We start from the raw sequence: 25,023 nt of genomic DNA, 5'->3' as shown, positions 1-25,023 counted from the left end.
CACTAGACTAATCCTCCGCCTGCGGCGCCAGCACCCCGGGTTCTAGACCCGGTTGGGGTGCCCGATTCTGTCCCAGTTGCTCCTCCAGTCCAGCTCTCCGCTGTGGCCTGGGAGGGCAGTGGAGGATGGCCCAAGTGCTTGGGCCCTGCATCCCATGGGAGACCAGGAGAAGCACCTGGCTCCTGGCACCAGATCAGCGCAGCGCCGGCTGTAGCGGCCATTTGGAGGGTAAACCAACAGAAAGGAAGACCTTTCTCTCTGTCTCTCTCTCTCACTGTCTAACTCTGCCTGTCAAAATAATAAAAAACAACAACAAAATTTGTATTAACTGGGGGTTTTAAGAGAGAAGACTGTGAGCAACATGGAACAGGGGGAGTAGTGGAAGGACTGACCTCACACAGCTGTAGAACTGGTGAAGAATTTGCTAGAACGCTATGGACGCTGTGTGTCTGGTGTAGGTTGAAAGCCTGAGGACAGTCAGGCAAAGGAAAGGCAAGTGTACAGCAAGGGACCCTGTGGGGACATGCTGCAGCCGCACCTGCCTTCCATCCACAGCAGAGGGCCAGGAGGAGTGCAGGTCTCCTTTGCCATGACACTGTATCCACGTCCAGTCTGTGATTCAGAGAAGCTGAAGGGGAAGAAAGCAGGCCCAGTGGCTGCCCGTGTCTCATTGCAAGGCAGCAGATCTGACTCAGTGAAACTCTGTCTTACCTCTCCTTTCTCCTTGCTTGTATTTATTTGAAAGTCAGAGCTACAGAGAGAGAGAGATCTTCCATCCACTGATTCACTACCCAAGTGGCTACAACTGCCAGGGCTGGGCTAGGCCAAAGCCAGGAGCCTGGAGCTTCCTCCAGGTTTCCCACATGGGTGCAGGGGCCCAAGCGCCTGGGCCATCCTCCGCTGCTTTTCCCTGTGCCCTCATCTGCCCTGCACCAGCCTTCTAAACGTGAGGCCCATTGCTTCACACCCACCTTCCAAATCTCAAGCAAATTGTTTTCGCTACCAGCCCTCACTTCAAACCGACCCCAAACCATTTAGGAAATAAACTCTGGGAAACTTCATTCCAGCTTAGCTGACACATGATGAGGCCACCAGAGTCCTCCCCTTGTCTGTCAGCTGTACCTCTTCTAGCTAAACTCAGCTTCCAATGAAAATGCTAACGAAGTCGCACCTATGCCTGACACTATGCAACCCCTGTCCAATACTAACCGGTCACCTGGGGAAGATAGAGTCCTTGTATCCATCTCTTGGTGATGTTCACTGTTGCTCTAGCTGAGACACCCTCTCCCTTTGATGCCCCATAAGCTACCCACTGAGACATTGCACCACTGCCACTGTGGGACTGGCAGCACTCATTCTCACTGGCACATACACTTTGGATTTCCTGTCCTACTTCGCCTCCTATTACAAGGTAAGGACACGAAGGAAAGGATGGAAACAGCGGCGTGTGTGTGTTTTCATTTCAAAATAAGGAAGCAATACTCACACTACAGCCCTTCTCACTGCAGCTCGCCATGCGGTCTTAGTTGATGGCCATGACTTCCTTCTTCCCTTACCCACTCCACTCTCCCTGGGCCCTCAGCAGGCCCCTCAGGTCACACACATTCCTCCTTGCAGCAACCTTTAATAAGTCAGACTCTGTCACCCCACTCAGTACAGCAAATCCTCTCCACACCCTCCCCTCCTTGCTTATTCGGGCACTGGTGGGAAGAGACCAGATGGCCAGAAGACAACTTCAACTTGTAGTTTCATAGAGCATGGCTGTGTCCTTTGCTGGAAAGGGTCCTCCTTTAGGAACTAAATCTTCTACACTACAAGAACACAAAGTCACAAAATGCGGCACAAAAATTCCACTAGTGAAATGCTAGGGTTAATAAATGGAGCTGGGGCAGGCACTGTGGCGTAGCGGGTAAAGCTGCCACCTGCGATACCAGCATCCTATATGGGTGCTGGGTCGAGTCCTGGCTGCTCCATTTCCAATCCAGCTCCCTGCTAATGGCCTGGGAAAGCAGTGGAAGATGGCCCAGGTGCTTGTGTCCCTGCCACCAACGAGAGACCTGGAAGAAACTCCTGGCTCCTGGCTCCTGGCTTCGGCCTGGCCCAGCTCTGGCCATTGTGGCTACTTGGGAAGTGAACCAGCAGATGGAAGATCAGTTGATTGATCTCCCCTGTCCTTCACTCTCTCTGTAACTCTACCTTTTGAATAAATAAATAAATCTTTAAAAATAAAAAATAAAGAAATAAATAATAAATGCTGCCTCTCTCATTTGTACTCCTTGATTTCCCAAACACATGAATCCTGGCTACGGGAGCTTTGGAAAACCCCATGTGTGTTAGGGACTGATTGAGAGCATGCACCCTCCTCTCAGCTCTGCAAGGTGTTCACATCCAGCTGGTGCCATCAGTGACTCTCTGAAAGTTCACTCCTCCCTGCTGTCTGACTGGCTGCTACAGGGTGTTGGCAAACTCAAGGAGACCAGTGCATTGCATCAGCAGGAACCTACGCACTCACTTCATTGGCTATAAAGTGAGTCTGCTGGTCAGAAGTAACAGCACATGGACTACCATGATGAAGGAATAAGGCATCTTGAAATGGTGGTTTTGGCAGAAGCAGGAAAGGCAAATCAGTATCCAGAGTAAGTGTAGATTCCAATAAGAAGGAGTGCTGTCACTCACACGGCAGAAGTGGCCCGAGAGGATCTATCTGCCAACAGTGGCTGGCTGATCCCCAGGGGGAATGCTGCCACTTTGAAGGTGGGTGCCAGTCTCCACTGTTGCAGGCTGATGAATCAGCAATGCTATAGTGCCACTGCCTTTGGTGCAACAAAGTCTATGAGCTGAGGCCACCATGGTCTCTAGTCCAGCTGCTATGGCCACTTGATGCGTGAGCTCATTGAGCAAGAATAGACGTAGTTAGGGAAAGAGTCAGAATCCCACGGAACCAACACCTTGCCTACCTGAGTATTTAGGTCACCCTACTGGGCTGCCCACTAACAGTCACACGCATTCTCTGCCCACTTGGAGGTCTCTCCATGGGTCCTCCCCAGATTTCCTTATCACCATGTCATCAGTTGTGTTCCTCCCCACCCCTTAAGGATCTAGCCAAATCATTAGCCCTTGCCAAGGAGTCAAGACATCTGTTCCACCAGGCCAAATGAGCCAGCATGTGCAGAGGTCAGCGTCAAGGCCAGTGGCCTTCAAGGCCATCTAAAAGTGGGGCGACAGTATTGTCACCACCCATATCCAAGTAATGCCAGGATATTGTGCAGAGTCCTCTCAAAACTAGGCCCAAATTTTCTCGACAGTTTAAGTAGAAAGGGGATTTTTTATGACAAGTTATAAAAATAATTTGCCAAATAAACGGGAAGTTTGAAAAGACAGACTCAAGGCAAAGCTTCCAGGAATCGTTCCCAAGTCATGACACAGAACCAGGCCACCAAGGGAGACGCTGCTCCTGCCATGACCAAGATGCTATCAAATCAGGAAGCCTCCAGACTGTTAGAAGCCATCACTCGGGGGATTGGATGCAGAAGCCTGTCCACTCCAGCCCCTGGATAACCAGGCACAAGACATGGAGGCCTCTGATACAGCTGCTTACAGAAGATGCAATGCTTCCACGATTGTTGCTTGCCACAAAAGAAATAGAAATGTGAGATGGTATCACCACGTTTCATCTTAATTTCATTTGCCAAATATCATCCAGGTATCCCTGACTGATGGAACCCAAATCACATCCAGGGACCTCGCTGCAAGGTACTCTAGGAAATGTAGTTTCTGGTCTCCCAAACTCTGTAGAGCAGGAAGAGATCCAAGAAGAAAGTGGGGAATCGATTTTAAGCAAGCCAGTGCATGTTCTTTATTGTACAAGGGAGGCAGTGAAAGTGCGGTTTTCTCACGTGAGGAGCAACGTGGGCTGGTGCCGCGGCTCAATAGGCTAATCCTCCGCCTGCGACACCGGCACACGGGGTTCTAGTCCCGGTCGGGGCGCCAGATTCTGTCCCAGTTGCTCCTCTTCCAGGCCAGCTCTCTGCTGTGGCCAGGGAGTGCAGTGGAGGATGGCCCAAGTGCTTGGGCCCTGCACCCGCATGGGAGACCAGGAGAAGCACCTGGCTCCTGCCTTTGGATCAGCACAGTGCACCGGCTGCAGTGTGGCAGCCATTGGAGGGTGAACCAACGGCAAAGGAAGACCTTTCTCTCTGTCTCTCTCTCTCACTGTCCACTCTGCCTGTCAAAAAAAAAAAAAAAAAAAAAGGAGCAACATGAACGTGGGTATAGGTAAGGGAGGATGCACATTTGACACACTCTTGAGCCAGAGAGAATTGACAGAGCAAAATCATAAAAAGGAAAGAAAACCTTCAGCACATAGGTAGAGGAGAGGAATTTGTGCTCTAAAATAATAAAGAAAGAGGCGCAGAAATGCAGAAGTGAAACAAAGGGGACTCTTGCTGGGCGACCTCCACATCTAGTGATCCGTCTACAATGTTCTCCCAGTGTAAGTGCATTTGAACAGGAAACGAGAAATTCCCATCCGAGTTCTAACGCTCTGACCGCTCAACTTGAGTCAGTGAGGCAAGGGCTTTGTCAGTGCTGTGAAGCCAACAGAGTATCTTGTGGACAAACACACTTAGAGCGAGAGACTGGAAGATACGTAATTCCCACAAGGCTTAATAGACAGGAATTTGAAAAATCTCTTTTTTTTTTTAAATTCAGTGACTAAACATATGTGAAGGCAGAGAATGCACATTGTGATAAAAATTATGCATGGATTTCAAAATTTTTGCACCAAAATAAACTTGCCTTTTAATTCCATTTCTTCACAAACATCTGAAATGCCCTCGTATTTCTTGGGTGTGTACTGTTCTCAGCTATAGAAGGGAGGCGACCAGGTCTAAGACAGCATCCGCTTTGGAGAAAGCTGGCTCACTCTGTGGGGCAAAGGAAAACTGAACACTTAACACATCCCAAGATAGACTCAAGGTGGATTGAAAACTTAATGGAGAAGCCTGGAAATTTTAGAAGAAAGTATAGGATATCTTTGCAACCTAAAAGTAAGACAGAATATTAGAAAAACACTCAAAGCATAAACTAATAAATTCACAATTTGATTGTATCAAAACACAAAAAGTATGCCTCTGACAAAATTAACAGATGGGAAATTGGAGGGAAAATGTGTGCACCACAACAAATTTGAGGGGCAGGAATCTCACCAGCAGTTAAGTCACTGGGTAAGACCCATGCACCCTGCATCAGAATACCTAGTTGTTGGGTCCCTGCCACCACATGGGAGACCTAGATGGAGATCTCCACCTCTGGCAAAGCCCTGGCCAATGCAGGCATTCGGAGAGTGGACAAGCAAATGGGAGGGGTGTGTGTGTGTGTATGTGCGTACGCATCTTGCTGCTTCTCAGATTAAAAAAAAAAATCAATCAAAACCAATCAGAGGCTGATAGAACATGTAGTCTTCCCTCAGCAGCCACAAGGTATTGGTTCCTGGATACCCCCACCACCTGCCAGGACACCATAACCCCAGGGATGTCCAAGTCCCTTATATAAAATAATGTAGTACTTGCAGGCCACTCCTACACTTTCTCCTGTGTAACTTAAATCATCTCTAGACTATGTATCATACCCAACCCAATGGAAATGCCATGTATGTAGTTGTTACACAAAATTGTTTAACGAGGAAAGAAAAGAAGCAAATTTTGTTCACGGTCACTACAGACACAATTATTTTTCTGAACATTTCAACACACTATAGGTTTAGTCCTCAGACATGGAAATTGCAGATCCGGAGGGACGGCTGTCTTAGAAATCCCTGCAAATTGACTGTAACACAAAGGGAGAACACCAGTAGGAAAAAATACAGACAAAGGATACGAACGAACTCACAAAGAAGCAAAACCAAAAAGACCACAAGCTTTTGAAGAGATGTGCACGCTCATTAGTCATTACAGAAACACGAATCAAAGCAACAATGAGAAATCCCTTCACACCCATTGACTGGCAAGAGAGAAAGCTGGACGATGTAGGACGTTGGAGAGAACATGGGGACAGAAAGAGGAACCTCGAGTGAACTCCCAGTGCAAGTGTAGACTAGAATGGAAGAAACCTTGTGGAGAGCAAACTGGCAGCACTCACACAAAGCACACACACACCCTAGGACCAGTCATTTCACTCCTAGATGAACACCACCAAGACACTGTCATCTGGCTCCAGGAGGTGGGGGCACACAGAAGAGGATCGTGGCAGAGACAAGCGTGGGAGCCCATCTCAACTTCACCCCCAGCAGCACAGGAAGAGGCCACTTCCCCAGCATTCCTTGTAGTCATGGCCACGGGATGGGGTTGGGGAAGGCCTCTTGTGAGTAGAAAGGATGCAAGGTACAATAAGAAACACATTGGCTCTTTGGCCCCAGCCCCCAGCACAGAGTTCCTAAACCTTTACACTTTCCAGAGTGGCAGGAGTGTCTTCTGTGTGCTCACAACGAGCCCCTTTTTATTATACCTGAATTTATGCTACTGAGTGACTTGGGGTGAGGTCCCTACACATAGCATCAGAATGAGTCAGCTCATTGGCCGGCGCCGCGGCTCACTAGGCTAATCCTCCGCCTGTGGCACTGGCACCCCAGGTTCTAGTCCTGGTTGGGGCACCGGATTCTGTCCTGGTTGCTCCTCTTCCAGGCCAGCTCTCTGCTGTGGCCCAGGAAGGCAGTGGAGGATGGCCCAAGTCCTTGGGCCCTGCACCCACGTGGGAGACCAGGAGAAACACCTGACTCCTGGCTTCGGATCAGTGCGGCGTGCCAGCCATAGCAGCCATTTGGGGGGTGAACCAACGAAGGAAGACCTTTCTCTCTATCTCTCTCTGTCTAACTCTGCCTGTCAAAAAAAAAAAAAAAATGAGTCAGCTCACCAGAAAGACCAAGTGAGGAGAAGACTGGAAATTTCAGCCCCAACCTCCAACCTTCAGGAAGACAGGAGGGGCATGGACAGTTGGAGGTAAAGTCCTATAAACACACTTGGACAGAAGATTTGATGAGCTTCTGGGCTGCTAAACCCGTGGAGGGGTGCAAGGGCGGTGCGTCTCAGATAGGGCAAGGAAATTCGAACCTTCTTTGCCTCTACCTTGCCCTGTGCCATTACTTCCATCAAACTGTCCATCTGTAGCCCTTGGGAGACACTTCATAATAAACCAGTTAGTGTAAGTCAACTGTTGCCTTGAACTCTATGGGCTATTCCAGCAAATTATCAAGCCCAAGAGAGAGGTCATGGGAACCCCAATGTATAAGCAGTCATGCAGGTAGGCATGCACTTGCCATTGACATCTGAAGTGCAAGAAGCCTTGTGGGACTGAGCCTTTCAACTGTAGGTTCTGTGCTAACTCCAGGCAGGTAATGTCTGAATACCAAATTAAATTGAACTGAATTGAATTGAATTATACACAGTTGATGTCAAAGAATTGGTTGGTTTGGGGGGAAACTGCACATGTGATGTCAGAAGAGGAGTGCTGGTGTTTAGCCTTGCGGGTGAAATGTCTATGTTCCACATTGGTGTCTCTGGGTTCAACGCCAGGCTCAGCTGCTGATTCAACTTCCTGGGAGGCAAAAGTAATGGCACAAGTACCTGGGTTCCTCCCACCCAGATGGCAGACCCAGATGGAGTTCTAGGCTCCTGGTTGGCCTGGCCCAGGCTCAGCTGTTGCAGACATTTGGGAGGTGAACCAGGAGATGGGAGCTCTATGTATGTACATTTCTGCCTCTGGAGCAATTTTTTTTTTTATTTGTTTGAAAGAAAAGAAGTTCAATGATAGGACTAAGAATCAAAGGGGTCACATAAACAAGACTAGTGTCTGAAAATACTAACTGATAGAACAAAAAAGAGAGAGAACGATCCAACATGGGAAGCGGGATACACAGCAGACTCATAGAATGACGGATGTCTAAACAGCACTCTGGCCTCAGAATCAGCCCTTAAGGCATTTGGATCCGGCTGAAAAGCCCATGAGAGTATTTCAGGCATAGAAAGCCAAGACACTCTGTCAAAAAAAAAAAAAAAATGACCTAAATGAAAGATCTCCGTGAGTGAGATCCCAGTGGAAAGAACAGGTCATCAAAGAAGGAGGTACCTTTCTCTGAAGGGAGGAGAGAACTTCCACTTTGACTATGACCTTGTCTAAATATGATCAGAGTCGGTGAACTCAAAAGGCTTCCATAGCCTTGGCAACTCATGACTGGAGCCTAGGGAGATTACTGATGCCATAAACAAGAGTGTCAAATTGTTAAGTCAACAACAGGAGTCACTGTGCACTTACTCCTCATGTAGGATCTCTGTCCTTAATGTGCTGTACATTGTGATTTAATGCTATAACTAGTACTCAAACAGTATTTTTCACTTTGTGTTTCTATGTGGGTGCAAACTGGTGAAATCTTTACTTAATATATACTAAACTGATCTTCTGTATATAAAGAGAAATGAAAATGAATCTTGATGTGAATGGAAGGGGAGAGGGAGCGGGAAAGGGGAGGGTTGCGGTTGGGAGGGAAGTTATGTGGGGGGAAAGTCATTGTAATCCATAAGCTGTACTTTGGAAATTTATATTCATTAAATAAAAGTTAAAAAAAAAAAGAAAGGAAGGAAGTTCGGAGCAGAGAGAAACACTGTAGTAGGCACTTTTCTCAGAGAACATAAGACGCTCCTTGACTTAGGCACTTCCTTGACCCTCCTGCCGTCTCAGCCCCCTTAGATGTGCAGCAAGGGCAGAGTTGGGTGCAGAGCCTAAGAAAGAAGCAACTGAGCTCCTGGAGCACTGCACGGAGAAGGCTTTCCTGGGAAGTTGCCCTACCGCGGAACTTTATGTGATCAAGAAACAAGTGTTTGGGGCCTGTGCTGTGGCGTAGCAGGTAAAGCTGCAGCCTTCAGTGCCAGCATCCTATGTGGGCGCCAGTTCAAGTCCTGACTGCTCCACTTCTGATCCAGCTCTCTGCTGTGGCCTGGGAAAGCAGTGGAAGATGGCCCAAATGCTTGGGCCCCTGCATCTGCATGTGAAACCCAGAAAAAGCTCCCAGCTCCTGGCTTCGGATCGGTGCAACACTGGCCTTTGGGGCCAACTAAGGAGTGAACCAGCATATGGAAGACCAATCTCTCTCTCTCTCTCTCTCTGCCTCTCCATCTCTGTGTAACTCTTTCAAATGCATAAATAAATAAATATTTTAAAAAAGGAGAAGAAACGAGTGTTTGCGTGTTAAGCCACAGAGGTTAGTAAATACATTCTAGCTTTGTCTATCGGGACTGAACATGGATATTGATAAGCAACATGGGATGCTGACATTTCAAAACAAAGTGACAGTGACAGTGAGGCAGCAGGCAGTGAGAACACGGAGAGGAGAGGCTGAAACACGGATAGGAGAGGCACTCATGCCTGCCTACTAGACCACAGACTGAATGAACTTGCACCCTAAGGGAAGGGGCAGGAAATAAGAAACTTAGCAATGCGGGTTGATTGTTATTGATCGTGTTTGGCAAGAAATAAGTGAACACGGAGAAGAACTGCCAGCTTTGAAAATAGATATTCTAGCTATGAAAGTAGCAACGCCTAATTTTCTTAATCTCAGATTTTCTTTCTAGAAATGAAGAAGGCTGGGGCTAGCATTGCGACATAGTGGGTAAAGCTGCTGCCTGCAGTGCTGGCATCCCATATGGGCACCAACTCGTGTCCCAGCTGCTCCATTTCCTATCCAGCTCCCTCTCTGCTAATGGCCTGGAAAAGCAGCAGAAAATGATCCAAGTATTTAGGCCCCTAACATTCATGTGGGAGACCCGGATGAAGCTCTTGGCTTCAGCCTGCCCAATGCTGGCTGTGGTGGCCATCTGGAGATTAAACCAGCAGATGGAAGATCTCTCCCTCTCTCTCTTTAACTTTTTCTCTCTTTTAAAAATTAAAAAAAATATATATATATTTAAAAGAAATAAAGAAGGCTTTTGAGTGTAGGAGGCTCAGAGACACAGAGCAAAGGCGAGCCTAAGAGCCCATGAGACTATTCAATTTAAAAAGGGGGAGGGAAGGAGAGTGGGAGAGGAAGGTGGGGGAGAGAGAGAAAGCAGCCAAGGGCAAAAATCAGTGCCTGAAAGGTGTGATGATTTCAGTGTGATGGCTTCACGTGTTGACACTGGAGCCCCATAGTGAGATATTAAAAATAGAAACTTCATCCACATATGGTGCCTAGCAGCGAGGCCTCTGGAAAGGGGTCAGGGTTAGGTGTATTCAGTAGGGTGGAGCCAGGCGGCTCTACAAGAAGTGGGGGAGGGTACAAGAGGTGCACATGTGCACAAGTGCTCTCCTTGTCTCTCACTGCCTCCGGACTCTGCCAGGAAGAAGGCCATCACCATGAAGTGACACCACCAAGGGGGACCCCGTAAGAACCTGCGCAATGCTGTTCAGACTTTCAGCCTCCAGGACTGCAAGCTAAGCAAACGTCTTTACAAAGTTAGCATGTCTCAGGAATTTTGTTATAGTAATTAAAAAAAAAAAAAAAAGCTGACTAATACAAAGGATGTGACCCGGAGCCCTGTCGTGGTGGAGCGGGTCAAGTTACACAGCGATATCCCATATCAGCTACTCCACTTCCAATCCAGCATCCTCTGGATGCCAGCACATTCCATGCCATCTATACTTAGCAAGTGGGAAATCAAAGGGTGGATGCTGCTTGCTTCAGACGTGAATACCATTACACTCATCCACTGGCCTAGGGCTGCCGCCAACACGTGCCGTGGTACTTACGTGCAAAAATGGACAGTCGGAACTAAACACAGGCAGCCCCCAGGATCTCTGGAAGACTGCGTCCAGGACCCCATGGATATAAAAATCCACAAAGATGCTCAAGCCCTTCACGTAAACCACCATAGGACTTACACATAACCTATGCCCATCCCCCCACAAACCGTAACTCATCTCGAGGTGGCTGATAATTGCTAATTCTATGAAAGCAGTTGTTAGACTCTGTTTTTTGGGGAAGAAGGACAAGGGAAAGATAGCCTGTACGTGTTCAGCACAGACACAATTTTTCCCCCAAATATTTTTGATGTGTATTTGGTTAAATCCACAGACATGGAACTCAGTGATGTGGAGGGCGAACCATACTGACCTGCAAGAAACTTTTGCAAATTGAATCTTTTGGAAACCAATGTCTGTTCTAGGCAAAAAAGGGAGCACAGAGAAGAGGTGAGGCCACACACAATCTGATGGCTCAGGCCCTTCCCAATTGGAGAAACCACAGGTACCGAGACTGGAGTCGACGTGAACATGATAAAACTTGGGAGTATGGGTAAAAGGGGTGCATTTATGAAGCTACTTATAAAGATGTGGCAAAAAGTGCAGCGAGTGAGCAAGACTTGCCTTCTTCCAAACCTAGGGACAACAGACACCTGGGCCCTTCGCTCAGAGCCTAGGGCAGCACACTTTCTGATGGATAAGCCATGAAGTCTGGCGGTCTCACAGGGAGGACGCTACCCGGCATCTCTACCATTCAACTCACCGCGCACCTGCTGATGCTATAACTCAGTCCTTCCAACAGATGGACACCTCAAGTCCCAAAGAAAACTTCCAATTTCCTAGCTGTTGTGGGTTACAATCTAAAAAGAAACAGATGAAATAAATATGGATCACATATTTTATTAAACCCAATATATCCAAAATATTAGCATCTCAACATGTCAACCACAAAAAAAAAAAATTTGATGGATACTTGATATTCTATTTTCTTCATAACGGCTTGTCTTGGCTGTGGCCTCTAGAGTTTGGAGAAAAGCACCAAAAAAAAAAAATTGGGAGCTTTTGATAAGCAGGGATGGGAGTGTGTTCACTAAACGCTTCTCAGAAAACATGCTTTCAACATTCAAGCAAGGGCTTCCTGCAATTTTATGCAAATGGCAACTGACAGGAGTCAATATGTATATCCAACCAAAGCAAGTAAGTAAAATGCAGGCACAATAGTGCATGCCAGCTAAGCCCATTGACATAAAACACAAAAACAAGCAAGACTAATGTGTACAGTTAGAAATGGACAGCGGTTACCTCGGGGGCAGGCAGGACTTGAAGGAGGCACACAGGGCCCAGGGCTGCTGGTGATGTCCTGTGTCTCTACCCATGCTCTAATCACATGCATGAGTTCAGCTGGGGGAAATTCAGCAAGCTGTTCACTCTGATGTGTGGTTCCTCTGCATGTGTGTGTGTGCCAGTATGTGCACATATATGGGTATACATACACAAGTATATTGAGGGTTCTTCAAAACATTTGTGGAAAATTGAGTGAAAAGTTCTTTATTTGGGATCAAAGAAGACTTTGAAATTCATGCATCTGAGGGACCTTCAAAAAGTTCAAGAAAAATATGTATCAGGAAAAACCTATGCATGAATTTCAAATTTTTTTGAAATGTATCTTTAAATTTATCTTTTAATTCCATTATGAACTTGTTGGCACTGCCTTATATACAAATGTATGTACAGAATTAAAATATTCAATAAAGACTTGGACTTCCTCTGTAGCACAATTCAATAATTGAAAGATCAGAACTTTGATAGCATGTGTTGGGTAGGTCATCTTTATAAAGGACGACTAACAAATATCGTGGCATAGGAGACGCAGGATGTACAAACTCTCCGGTTTTCACAGTGAATAAGTCAAACATTACACTTTTCTTTTACCTCAATTAATCTGAATATCAACCATGCAATTTCAAAGAATTAGTTTCCTAAATATACGCTAAGCAGGCTCTAATGACCCCAGATTGCCTTGCAGGTGCAGGAGCCGTGTTAATTTCAGGCTGCACCTCTTCCTCAGGTACTAGTCAGTCTGCTGCAGTTCTCCCACCTCTGCCCATGAACCACACAGCATAGTCCCTTGGGAGCCCTCGGAAACTCTGTTTCTGATGAGACATTTGCACCCTCACATTTACTAGACACAACATTAAGAGCAAAACACCATACTAACAATATGAATTTCAGTACAGAACACTTACTCTCCAAAGACTACAGCATTGCACAGAAAGCACCAAAAAGAAAACAAGAGGATAATGTGGGGTCAAGGCTCCATGTTCTCTCTCTCAAACAACTTCTTTTTTTTTTTTTTTAATTTTTGACAGGCAGAGTGGACAGTGAGAGAGAGAGACAGAGAGAAAGGTCTTCCTTTGCCGTTGGTTCACCCTCCAATGGCCACCGCAGCCGGCACACCGCGCTGATCCGATGGCAGGAGCCAGGCACTTCTCCTGGTCTCCCATGGGGTGCAGGGCCCAAGTACTTGGGCCATCCTCCACTGCACTCCTTGGCCACAGCAGAGAGCTGGCCTGGAAGAGGGGCAACCGGGACAGAATCCGGCACCCCGGCCGGGACTAGAACCCGGTGTGCCGGCGCCGCAAGGCAGAGGATTAGCCTAGTGAGCCGCGGCGCCGGCCTTCAAACAACTTCATTTTCAATTACTCCCCATAATTTCCACCTCTGCACACACCCCTCAGCAACAAGTCTGGCACCCAAGAAAGCAGGAGCTCTCCGAAACCACACCAAGGACCCACGGTGCAGAGTAGGGCACCTGGAGCTCACTTCTGCTCTTCTAATACAAAGCAACGCAAGTCCATCAATGCAAGGGGACTCTTACTTCAATTCATACTCACTAGATAGAGACGCTGCCCCCTACAGCCCGTGTCTGGATGGAGCACCAGGAGCCCACACACAAGCCTCTGCAACAATGATGCTATGCTCTCAGGGTTACTTTATTACAGAGTCTCTTCCTCTGGAAACTGTCAAGGGAAAGGTATTTCAATAATCCCCCCAACACATAGTAAGGGCCCTTGAATTTAATTTTAAATAATTGTGTTAAAGTAAGAGAAAAGTTCTAACCCATAAATGCCAGGAGACCCGTCTCCAGGGCTAAATAAACATTCTTAAAGCATAGCATCATCACAAAGGTATATTTGTGATGGTGCGAGACTGTAAAAATGGAGAAGATCACTGCAGATCTTTCAATGTATCCAAGGCTTCATTTTTTTTTTTTTTTTGACAGGCATAGTTAGAGAGAGAGATAGAGAGAAAGGTCTTCCTTCTGTTGGTTCACCCCCCAAATGGCCGCTACAGCTGGCGCTGCGCCAATCCGAAGCCAGGAACCAGGTGCTTCCTCCTGGTCTCCCATGCGGGTGCAGGGCCCAAGCACTTGGGCCATCCTCCACTGTACTCCCTGGCCACAGCAGAGAGCTGGACTGGAAGAGGGGCAACCGGAACAGAATCCAGCGCCCCAACCGGGACTAAAACCCGGCGTACTGGCACCGCAGGCGGAGGATTAGCCAAGTGAGCCATGGCGCCAGCCCAAGGCTTCATTCTTTTTAATGACTCGAGAAGATGCATCCTGAAGAGTGCTTTGGTGGGAGACCTTGGTGCACTGGAGAGAGCTTGCAGTTGTCTGTGTGCTGCAATATGCCCGCTGCGTAGAACAATTCCTGGGCCTGTGGTGAGCACATGAGAAGTAGTTACTGCATGAATGTACCAAGGAGCCAATTGTTCCAAAGCACTGACAGTTTCTGCAGTGTTCTCTACTCCCTAAAAATCTCACCAGAAAGCCTCATGGTCCATCCAGCTCATCAGAACCAACTGGGGTGCTCATTATAATGCAGATACCTAAACCCTAAGCCAAAGGTAATACTCCAGAAAAACAGAATCAGCAGGAGGTGGGGGAGGCAGAGGAGAGAAAGAGAGAGAGAGCCCATCAGTGTGCACTCTGAAGGATTTGGCTGCCAGATGCTAGGGGCTGGCAAACCCAAAATCCATATGGCAAGCCTGGCAGGCTGGAAATTCAAGAAAGAGTTGACTCTGCAGGATGAGCCAAAGAGGCTGGAAACTCAGCAGGGCTTCTATGTTGATGTCTTGAGCCAAATTCCTTCTCTTCCAGAAACCTCCGTCTTTGCTCTGAAAGGTCCTCAACTGATTGGATGAAGCCAAAGCCACAGTATGGAGGGTGAACTATTTAAAAGTCTGCTGATTTAAATGCTAATCACACCTTAAAAATATACCTTCACAGCAACATGCAGTCTGGTGCTGCGCCAAACAGCTGGGCACTGTGCTCTCACCACACTGAGACATGATATTAACCCCAGCCACCATGCAAACTGCTCCCTCCACTTTCTCTTGCTATAACAAACTTGCTGAGACCTGGAAATTTATAAAGAAGTCTACTTCACTCCTGGGTCTGGACGCTGGGAAGTTCAAGGGCATCTAGTGAGGGTCCTCCTACTGCACCATAACACGGCAGAGGGCACCACACAGAGGACACAGCAAACTGTTAGCTCACCTCTTTGTTCCTTTATGACAAAGGTCATTAATGAGGTCATGGCTTCATCCTCACCACCTCATCTAATCCTAATTATTTCCCAAAGACGTCACCTTCAAATGTGATTAACATATGAATTTGGGGATTGTTTCCAACCTGGTAACTTTTGGAGAAAACATTCAAGTGATGGGAGAATCAAACATTAAAATGTTTGATAAAATGCAAAAGATGGGTGGATTCAGAGTCCACTTGGGAGTCCACATCCCTGGGTTGGTTCAAGCTCTAGCTCCACTCCCAATTCCAGCTTCTTGCTAATTTGCACCCAAAGGAAGCAGCAGGTGATAAATCAAGCAGCCAAGCCCCTACCTACTGCCCATGTGGGAGATCTGGACTGAGTTCCCAGCTCCTGGCTTCAGCCTGGCCCAGCCCAGCTATTGTGTACATTTGGGGAGTGAGCCAACAGAAGGAAGATCGATGTGTGTGTGTGTGTGTGTGTGTGTGTGTATGTATTTCTGTCTGTCTCTCTCTCTCTCTGCCCCATCCCTGAGAAAGAACTTCTGAGATCAATCCCATTCACAATAGCCACAAAAACAATCAGGTACCTTGGAATAAACTTAACCAAGAATGTCAAAGATCTCTATGATGAAAATTACAAAACATTAAAGAAAGAAATAAAAGAAGATACCAAAAAATGGAAAAATCTGCCATGTTCATGGATTGGAAGAATCAATATCATCAAAATGCCCATTCTTCCAAAAGCAGTTTACAGATTCAATGCTATACCAATCAAAATACCAAGATATTCTTCTCAGATCTAGAAAAAATAATGCTGAAATTCATATGGAAGAACAGGAGACCTCGAATAGCTAAAGCAATCTTATACAACAAAAACAAAGCCGGGGGCATTACAATACCAGACTTCAAGACATACTACAGGACAGTTATAATCAAAACAGCCTGGTACTGGTACAAAAACAGATGGATAGACAAATGGAACAGAATGGAAGCCCCAGAAATCAATTCAAATATCTACAACCAACTTATATTTGACAGTTCTCAAACTGTACTCTGTGTTGTGTGTGTGTGTGTGTGTGTGTGCAAACTGTTGAAATCTATGCTTAACATGGAGTTGGTCCTCTGTATATAAAATCAAACTAAAAATGAACCATAATGAGGTAATAGTAGCGGGTAAAGCCGCCGCCTGCAGTGCCGACATCCCATATGGGCGCCAGTTGGAGTCCCGGCTGCTCCACTTCAGATCCAGCTCTCTGCTATGGCCTGGGAAAGCAGTAGAAGATGGCCCAACTCCTTGGGCCCCTGCACCCGTGTGGGAGACCCAGAGGATGCTCCTGGCTCCTGGCTTAAGATCAGTGCAGCTCCGGTCATTGTGGCCATCTGGGGAGTGAACCAGAGGATGGAAGACCCCTCTCTCCCTCTTTCTCTGCCGCTCCTTCTCTCTGTGTGACTCTAAGTTTCAAATAAATAAATAAATAAATAAATAAATAAATAAAATCTTTTTAAAAAAAGAACCATAATGAAGAAGGAGATGGGAGAGGAAGAGGGAGGTGGGATGGGAGCTGGGGTGGGTATGGAGGAAAGAACCACTATATTCCTAAAGGTGTACCTATGAAAAATGCATTCATTAAATAAAAACTTCTTTAATTGACAGAGAGAGAGAGAGAGAGACAGAGACAGAGAGAAAGGTCTTCCTTCCATTGGTTCACCCCCCAAATGGCCGCTACGGCTGGCGCTGTGCCGATCCGAAGCCAGGAGCCAGGTGCTTCCTCCTGGTCTCCCATGGGGTGCAGGGGCCCAAGCACTTGGGCCATCCTCCACTGCACTCCCGGGCCACAGCAGAGAGCTGGCCTGGAGGAGGAGCAACCGGGACTAGAACCCGGCACCCATATGGGATGCCCACGTAGCAGGCAGAGGATTAACCAAGTGAGCCACAGCACCGGCCACTAAATAAAAACTTAAAAAATAAATTAAAAAAATTATTTGAAAAACAGAGTGATAGGTTAGGAAGGAGATGTAGACAAAGAGATCCTCAAACCACTGTTTCATTCCACAGATATCTTCAATGGCCAAGCTAGGCCAGGCCAAAGCCAGGAACTCCACCTGGGTCTCCCATGTGGGTGGCAGGAGCCCAAGTACTTGGGCCATCATCTGCTACTTTTTCCCGGGTGCATTACCAGGGAGCTGGATGAGAAATGGAGCAGACGGGACTTGAACTAGCATTCACACGTTGCAGGCAGCAGCTTAACCCTCTGTGCCACATCCGGGCCCCCAGCATCTGCATTTCCGCATTTTTAATAAACACCCCAGGTGATTCCGATTCTGAATCAAGAGATGCACGGAATTACAGCCAGGGGAACAGGGCAGTTTCTGTGCTTCCTGAGTGACTTTTGAAGCACACACTGCTAACATTGTGGAATTTCAAGGCAGTGTCTGCAGTGTCATCTAGCATCACTGGTCATATTCACTGGAATATTCTTCAGGTGCAACCGAAAAAGCAAAATAAAAAATCATCAGTTGCTCTTTAAGCAGAGAGCTCTTCCTGCAGGAGATTGTACGAACAGTACTGGGGGCAAAAGGGAAGCCTCAGGCATCAGAGAAACACTTCCTAGGGCCGGCGCTGTGCCTGTGGTGCCAGCATCCCGTATGGGCTCCAGCATTCCGTATGGGCGCAGGTTCATGTCCTGGCTTTTTCACTTTTGATCCAGCGCCCTGATAATGCTGCTGGGATAGCAGAGGAAGATGGCCTAAGTCCTTGGGCCCCTGTACTCACGTGAGAGACCCAGAAGAAGCTCCTGGCTCCAGCTCGGGCCAATTCCAGCTGCTGCAGCCATTTGGGTAATGAACCAGCAGATGGAAGACCTCTCTCTCTCTCTAACTCTTTCAAATAAATAAATAAATCTCTAAAAAAAAAAGAAGAAAGAAAGAAAGAAAGAAAGAAAGAAAGAAAGAAAGAAAGAAAGAAAGAAAGAAAGAAAGAAAGAAAGAAAGAAAGGAGGGAGGGAGGGAGGAGGGAGGGAGGGAGGGAGGGAGGGAAGGGAGGGAGGGAGGGAGGGAGGAAGGAAGAAAGGAAGAAAGGGAGGAAGGAAGGAAGGAAGGAAGGAAGGAAGGAAGGAAGGAAGGAAGGAAGGAAGGAAGGAAGGAAGGAAGGAAGGAAGGAAGGAGGAAGAAAGAAAGAAAGAAAGAAAGAAAGAAAGAAAGAAAGAAAGAAAGAAAGAAAGAAAGAAAGAAAGAAAGAAAGAAGAAAGAAAGAAAAAGAGTGAGTTACTGCTGCAGGAGGCGGAAACATCCCATCAGACTAGAGGAACACAGAAAAGCAACTGGATTTTTAGAAATTGGAAGCCTAGAAGAGCAGCCCTGTGACGTGAGGACCCAGACTTCCAGGCAAAGGTACTGCCTGGCTGGGGTTGGAGGAGGAAGCCTGCGGCGCAGGAATCCAGATCTCCGAAGGAAACAGCACCAGCTTCCTGGGACCGTCTCCCTGAAGGGATGCCACAAGCCTCATTCTCAAAGTGGGAGGAGACGCTGGAAATGCATGCAGTTGCCACTGTCAGAATGAATCACCATTTCTGGAGAAATACAGACAGGAAGTAGCCAGGAGCAAATCCCTCCCCCTCCATCCTTGTAGATTCCCTCTAGTGCCCCCCATTGGCAGAATCTAGCAAAGCAGAAGGGCTGTTGTCCAAGGCCCAGCACCTGTATCACAAAGCATTGCACAGAAGGAAAGTTTGGAGCTGAGAGTCAACAGCCTAGTAAGATATTGGTGCCGACCAGCCCAGTTGAAACAGCAGCATCCAGGACAGAATAGTCAACCTGTCCCACAGGGACCAGCAAATCCTCCTTTCACACAACTGCTGCCAGAGCTTTAAACCACAGGTCCAAAAACATCTATCAGCCCTTTATAAGCCAAACAACTTGATGAATTTAAGTACGTGTAAGAACACTATGGTTCAGACGCCTCATCCATAGGAGAAAAGTGTGGAAATATTCTAGACCAGTGGTTTTCTAAGGGTCGTCCCTTGACCAGGAACATCAGCAGCACTTGGGAATTAAAAATGTAAAAGCTGAGAGCAGACATTATGGTACAGCGGTTAAGCTCCTGTTTGGGACACCTGCATCCTGTATTAGGATTCTGGGATCAAGCCCACCTCAGCTTCTAATCCAGCTTCCTACTCATGTGCACCCCGGGAAGCAGCAGGTGATGGCTCAGGTTATTTGTATTTTAATGGTGCAACCTTCCAGTAGCAAAGGAAAGGAGGAAGGGGAAGGAGGGATAGGAGACAGCCAGGCAGGTGATAAGAGTCCAGGGTTCAGGCACATGAGCATGGGGGAGGGGAGCAGTCACAGATCACCCAGAGAAGCAGGTTTGGATGGACCTCACGTGTTGAGTGACTTTTGACGGTGTCTCTTGAATATAAGGGGACAGGAGACTCCCTCACCCAATCTGGAAACCCTTCAGGTATAACAGGAGGCAGCAGTCACATACTCTAGCATGAGTTAGGAGTGGCAGGTGGAGACTGTCCCGGCCTGGCGAGTCTCTGCCCTTCCAACAGCTGTTGGGCTCCAGCCATAGCAGTCATGGGTCAAGAAATGCCAGAACTCTGGACTTTTATGTGAAATCTCCAAACTTTGAAATAGTGACAAAGATTGAAAACAAACCAAGCCACTAGCACAAGAGTCACACAAGAGATGCCTACTGGTCTCACGTGCTTCCTGGGCAACAGTTTACAACTGCTGACTTAGAAAATCACTCTCTGGGATTAGGTTTATTCTGCCATTGTCACGTACTAGCTGCATCCTCCCTGCACTACCATGGAGAGAAACATTAATATGGAAAATAACATGGGTAGTTGGAGGGCAAAAAGCAAAATAATATGCTTAATCCCCTAAATCTGGTTATGTGCTGTGATCTCTCCAGGATTTTAATTTTAGTAAATTGATTCCCTTGTATCCATGCTTATTAACTACATTTTCTTTGTTCATTTTAAAGTTCTCTGAAATGCTGGGTTGCTCCAAGAACCAGAGAGGGCTTACTGACTTAGCTTATGACTAAAAATAAAATGGAGAACAGTACTTCTTTTTTCTTAATTGGGTCCTTATACTACGGGGCAAGCAAGGATACAAAAATGACAGAAAGGAACAAGGAAGAAACATACACAAGTGCCAAAAGAATAGAGTGTTTTATCATGGACTCTCTGTTTGACTCCAACTAGTAATCATTTGTGTGCGCAGGAGGCTGACTGAGGATACAGGAAGACCAGAGAAGATCCAGGTAAACCTGGCATCAAAGAGGAGGGTGTAATGATGCCTCAATTCAGAAGCTGGATGGATAGTGCTACTAGCATGCACCAGAACAGCAGAGCTCAAAATGCTGGTTCACTCTCCAGACACAACAGCTGGGGCTAGACTAGAAGTCAAGAGCCCAGACTCAACCCAGGTTTCTCATGTGGGTAGCACTCAACTGTTGGAGCCACCACTTGCTGCCTCCCAGAATGAGCACTGGCATGAAGCTGAAATCAGGGGCACAGCCAGGTTGTGAACCTAGGCAACTCCACTACAGGATGTGGGCTCTCAAGTGCTATCTTAACAGCTGCACCAGAGGCCCTCTCTTAGAAACTACATTTTTATTTTTTATTCATTTATCTTTATTGGAAAGGCAGAGAGTCAAAGACAAACAGAGGGAGATCTTCCACCTGCTGGTTCACTCCCCAGAGTACAACAGCTGAGGCAGGGCAAGGCCAAAACTAGGAGCCTGGACCTCAGTCTTGATCTCCTACATGGGGTGGCTGGGACTCCGTTACTTGAGCCATCACCCACTGCCTGCCAGGGTGCATGTTAGCAGGGAGCTGGAATCGGAAGCAGAGTCAGGACACTCAGATATGGGATGCAAGCATTCTAAGCAGAATCTTAACCACTGCAGCAAATGCCTGCCTCTAGAATTCACATATTTTTGAGAAAACTATGTTTGTTTGAAAGGGTAAGAGAGAGAGAGAATGAGAGAGTAAGAGAGAGGGAGAGAGAATGTTCTGTCCACTGGTTCACTCCTCAAATGGCAACAACAGTCAGTGCCACATCAAAGCCAGGAACCAGGAACCCCATTGGGGTCTCCCACATGGGTGGCAGGGAATCAAGCACTTGGGCCATCTTCTGCTGCTCTCCCAGGCACATTAGCAGGGAGCTGGATAGGACAGAGTAGCTGGGACTTGAACCAGCGCTCCCATATAGAACACCAGCGTCACAACTGGCTGCTTCACCTGTTGCACCACAACACCAGCCCCAGATGTTCACTCTGAAACACTGCAATTTAGAGATTCAACGTGATGCCAATCAAATACCAAGGACATTCTCAGATAGAGAAAAAATGATGCTGAAATTCATATGGAAACACAGGAGACCCCGAAGAGCTAAAGCAATCTTAGACAACAAAAACAAAGCCAAAGGCATCACAGCACCAGATTTTAAGACATACAACAGTCATAATCAAAACATCCTGGTACTGGTATAAAAACAGATGAATGGACCAATGGAATAGAAAAGAAGTGCCAGAAATCAATTCATGCCTCTACAACCAACTAATCTTTGACAAAGGAGCTAAATAAATCCCTGGAGCAAGGACAGTCTCTTCAACAAATGGTGCTGGGAAAACTGTATCTTCATATGCAGAAGCATGAAGCAAGACCCCTACCTTACACCTTACACAAAAATCCACTCAACATGGATCAAAGATCTAAATCTACACCTGATACCATCAAATTATTAGAGAACATTATGGAAACCATGCAAGACATTGGCATAGGCAATGAGTTCTTGGAAAAGACCCCAGAAGCACAGGCAACCAATGTCAAGCTTGACAAATGGGGGTTACATCAAATTGAGAAGCTTCTGCACTACAAAAGAAATACTCAGTGAAGTGAAGAGGCAGCCAACAGAATGGGAGAAATTATTTGCAAACTATGCAACTAATAAAGAATTAATAACCAGAATATATAAACAGCTCAAGAAACTCCACAACAACAAAATAAACAACCCAGTTAAGAAATGGGCAGAGGACTTAAGCAGGCATTTTTCAGAAGTGGAAATCCAAATGGCCAACAGACACACCAAAAAAATGCTCAGGATCACTAGCCATCAGTGCAATGCAAATCAAAACCACAATGAGGTTTCACCTCACTCCCACTGGAACGACTTTCATACAGAAATCAACAAATAACAAATGCTGGCAAGGATGTGGGGGAAAAGGTACCCTAATCCACTGCTGGTAGGAATGTAAACTGGTACAGTCACTGTGGAAGACAGAATGGAGATATCTCAGAAATCTGAATATAGACCTACTTTCTGACCCAGCCACCTCACTCCTGGGAGTTTACCCAAGGGAAATGAAATCAGCAGATGAAAGAGTTATCTTTATAAACCTCCGTGTTTATTACAGCTCAATTCACAATAGCTAAGATGTGGAATCAACCCAAATACCCATTAACTGAAGACTGGATAAAGAAATTATGGGATATGTACACCATGGAATACTACACAGTGGTAAAAAAAAATTAAATCCTGTCACTTGCAACAAATGGATGGAAATGGAAAACATCATACTTAGTGAAATAAGCCAGTCCCAAAAAGACAAACACTATATGTTCTCCCTGATAGAGCCCCTAAAACGTAATCTATAACATTGACATTGACACTTCGAGATGCAATGTCTTGAAAAGCTCTTATCTCAACTATTGAGGAACGCTTTTCTTTTCCTACTATTTGTTGAACTCTTTACTTGTAATAGAGTTAATATTATATGTACAAAGTTCATGGAAAATAGACCTTAGTAAAAAATAAGAATGGGAATAGGACAGGGAGGAGAAGAATGGCAGGAGTGTGGGTGGGAGGGCAGGTATGTTGGGAAGAATCACTATGTTCCTACAGTTGTATTTATGAAATGCATGATGTTTGTATACTTTAAATAAAAGGTTTTTGGGAAAAAAAAGCAACTGTAAGAAGTTTGGACCATCCTGTTTAAAAGAAAAAAAACTTAAAAGGTGCTTAATTCTTGGTTAACTCAACTATTCATGGATCTCTTTATTAATAGCTGTTTATTAAATAATGACCATGCCAGTTACTGTCGTGGGCACTGTATTACAAAGTGAATGAGGCAAGGACTCTGACTCTGACCTTCACTGGGGAAGGCAGGCTGCATAAGTGAGAGTGGTGCTGGCATATTTAGAAGAAGAGTGGGGACAAGCACAGGATGGCATCAGAGACCTGGCTCAGAGGGGCAATTAACCCACCTTGGAGTCCTGGGAAGTCTCGAGGCAAGAGATGGGGCCTGCATGGACTGTACAGGGATAAGGAAGTGTTGATAAAGTGTGATAAAAGGTAAAGAGAGAGGGGCCAGCGCTGTGGCACAGCAGGTTAACACCCTGGTCTGAAGCTCCGGTATCCCATATGGGTGACAATTCAAGTCCCGGCTGCTCCACTTCCATCCAGCTCTCTGCTATGGCCTGGGAAAGCAGTGGAAGATGGCCCAAGTCCATGGGCCCCTGCACCCACATGGAAGACCCGGAAGAAGCTCCTGGCTCCTGGCTTCAGATTGGCACAGTTCTGGCCGTTGTGGTCAATTGGGGAGTGAACCATTGAATGGAAGACCTTACTCTCTCTGCCTCTCCTCTTTCTGTGTAACTCTTTCAAGTAAAATAAATAAATCTTTAAAAAAAAAAAAAAGGTAAAGAGAGAATGACAGAGGCTGAAACAAGCCCCTGGCTTTGGTAATTAGAGGCCATGGCTGACATCAGTCAGGGCAATTCCAGTGACATGCTCAGGGAGAAGATGGATTGCAGCAGGCTAGGGAGTGAGCAGGGAGTGGGAATGGGGCCTGATGGAGCAGGCTACAGTAGTCTTCAGGCCAGGGAGGTAGTTTAATTTGCCCTTCAAGTGAAGAAAAAATAATCTTTAAATGAATAAAAATAGGGGCCAGCGCTATGGCATTGCGTGTTAAGCTGCCACCTACAATGCCAGCATCCCTGTGGGTACCATTTCAAGTCCTGGGTGCTCTGCTTCTGATCCATCTCCCTCTAATGGCCTGGGAAAGCAGCAGAGGAGGGATCAAGCACTTGGGTCCACACACCCACGTGGGAGACCCAGATGAAGCTCCTGGCTGCTGGCTTCAGCCTGGCCCAGCCCTAACTGTTGCGGCCATTTGGTGAGTGAACCAGAAGTTGGAATATCACTCTCTGTTCATTTCACTCTCTGTAACTGTGCCTTTCATGTAAATTAAGTAAATCTTTAAAAAGAAATAAAAGTGAAGAGTCACCATTAGACGGGTTTCTGAAATGACAAAATAAATAACGATAAACAAAAACTATGGTAGTAAAAACTTCCATTTTTTCAAATTTTTATTTTATTCATTTGAAAAGAGAGACAGAGATCTCCCATCTACGAGTTTAGTTTCCAAAGTGGCTGCAAGAGCCAGGGCTGGGCCAGACCAAAGCTGGAAGCCAAGAACTCAATCCAGGTCTCAATGTGGCTGGCACATCAGAGTGCAAGTGCTTGAGCCATCACCTGCTGCCTCCTGGGCAATACGTTAGCAGGAAGCTGGCATTAGGAGGTGAGCCAGGTATGGACCCAGGCAGTCCAATATGGGGTATGGACATCCCAACTGCCATCTTAGCCTTCATGCCAAATACCCATCCCCCAAAACCTCTATTTATAAGAAA

At 46.5% G+C, this 25,023-nt stretch overlaps 1 long non-coding RNA gene across 1 annotated transcript in view; it reads right to left on the bottom strand.

The window, feature by feature from the left end:
* Nucleotides 1–4,769: 4,769 nt before the first annotated feature.
* The window catches only part of LOC127483248 (uncharacterized), a 49,485-nt gene continuing 29,231 nt past the window's right edge, over nucleotides 4,770–25,023 (bottom strand). Inside the window, exons 4-5 of the long non-coding RNA XR_007909345.2 lie at nucleotides 11,535–11,624; nucleotides 4,770–4,925 (exon numbers count right to left, since the gene is read on the bottom strand). This is a non-coding gene — a long non-coding RNA (uncharacterized lncRNA). The remainder of the gene's footprint in view (nucleotides 4,926–11,534; nucleotides 11,625–25,023) is intronic.

Source organism: Oryctolagus cuniculus, chromosome 8, assembly GCF_964237555.1.
Source record: "Oryctolagus cuniculus chromosome 8, mOryCun1.1, whole genome shotgun sequence".
NCBI classification, from domain to species: domain Eukaryota; kingdom Metazoa; phylum Chordata; class Mammalia; order Lagomorpha; family Leporidae; genus Oryctolagus; species Oryctolagus cuniculus.
The sequence above is the reverse complement of the archived record's forward strand: the minus strand, read 5'-3'. Positions and strand labels throughout refer to the sequence as shown.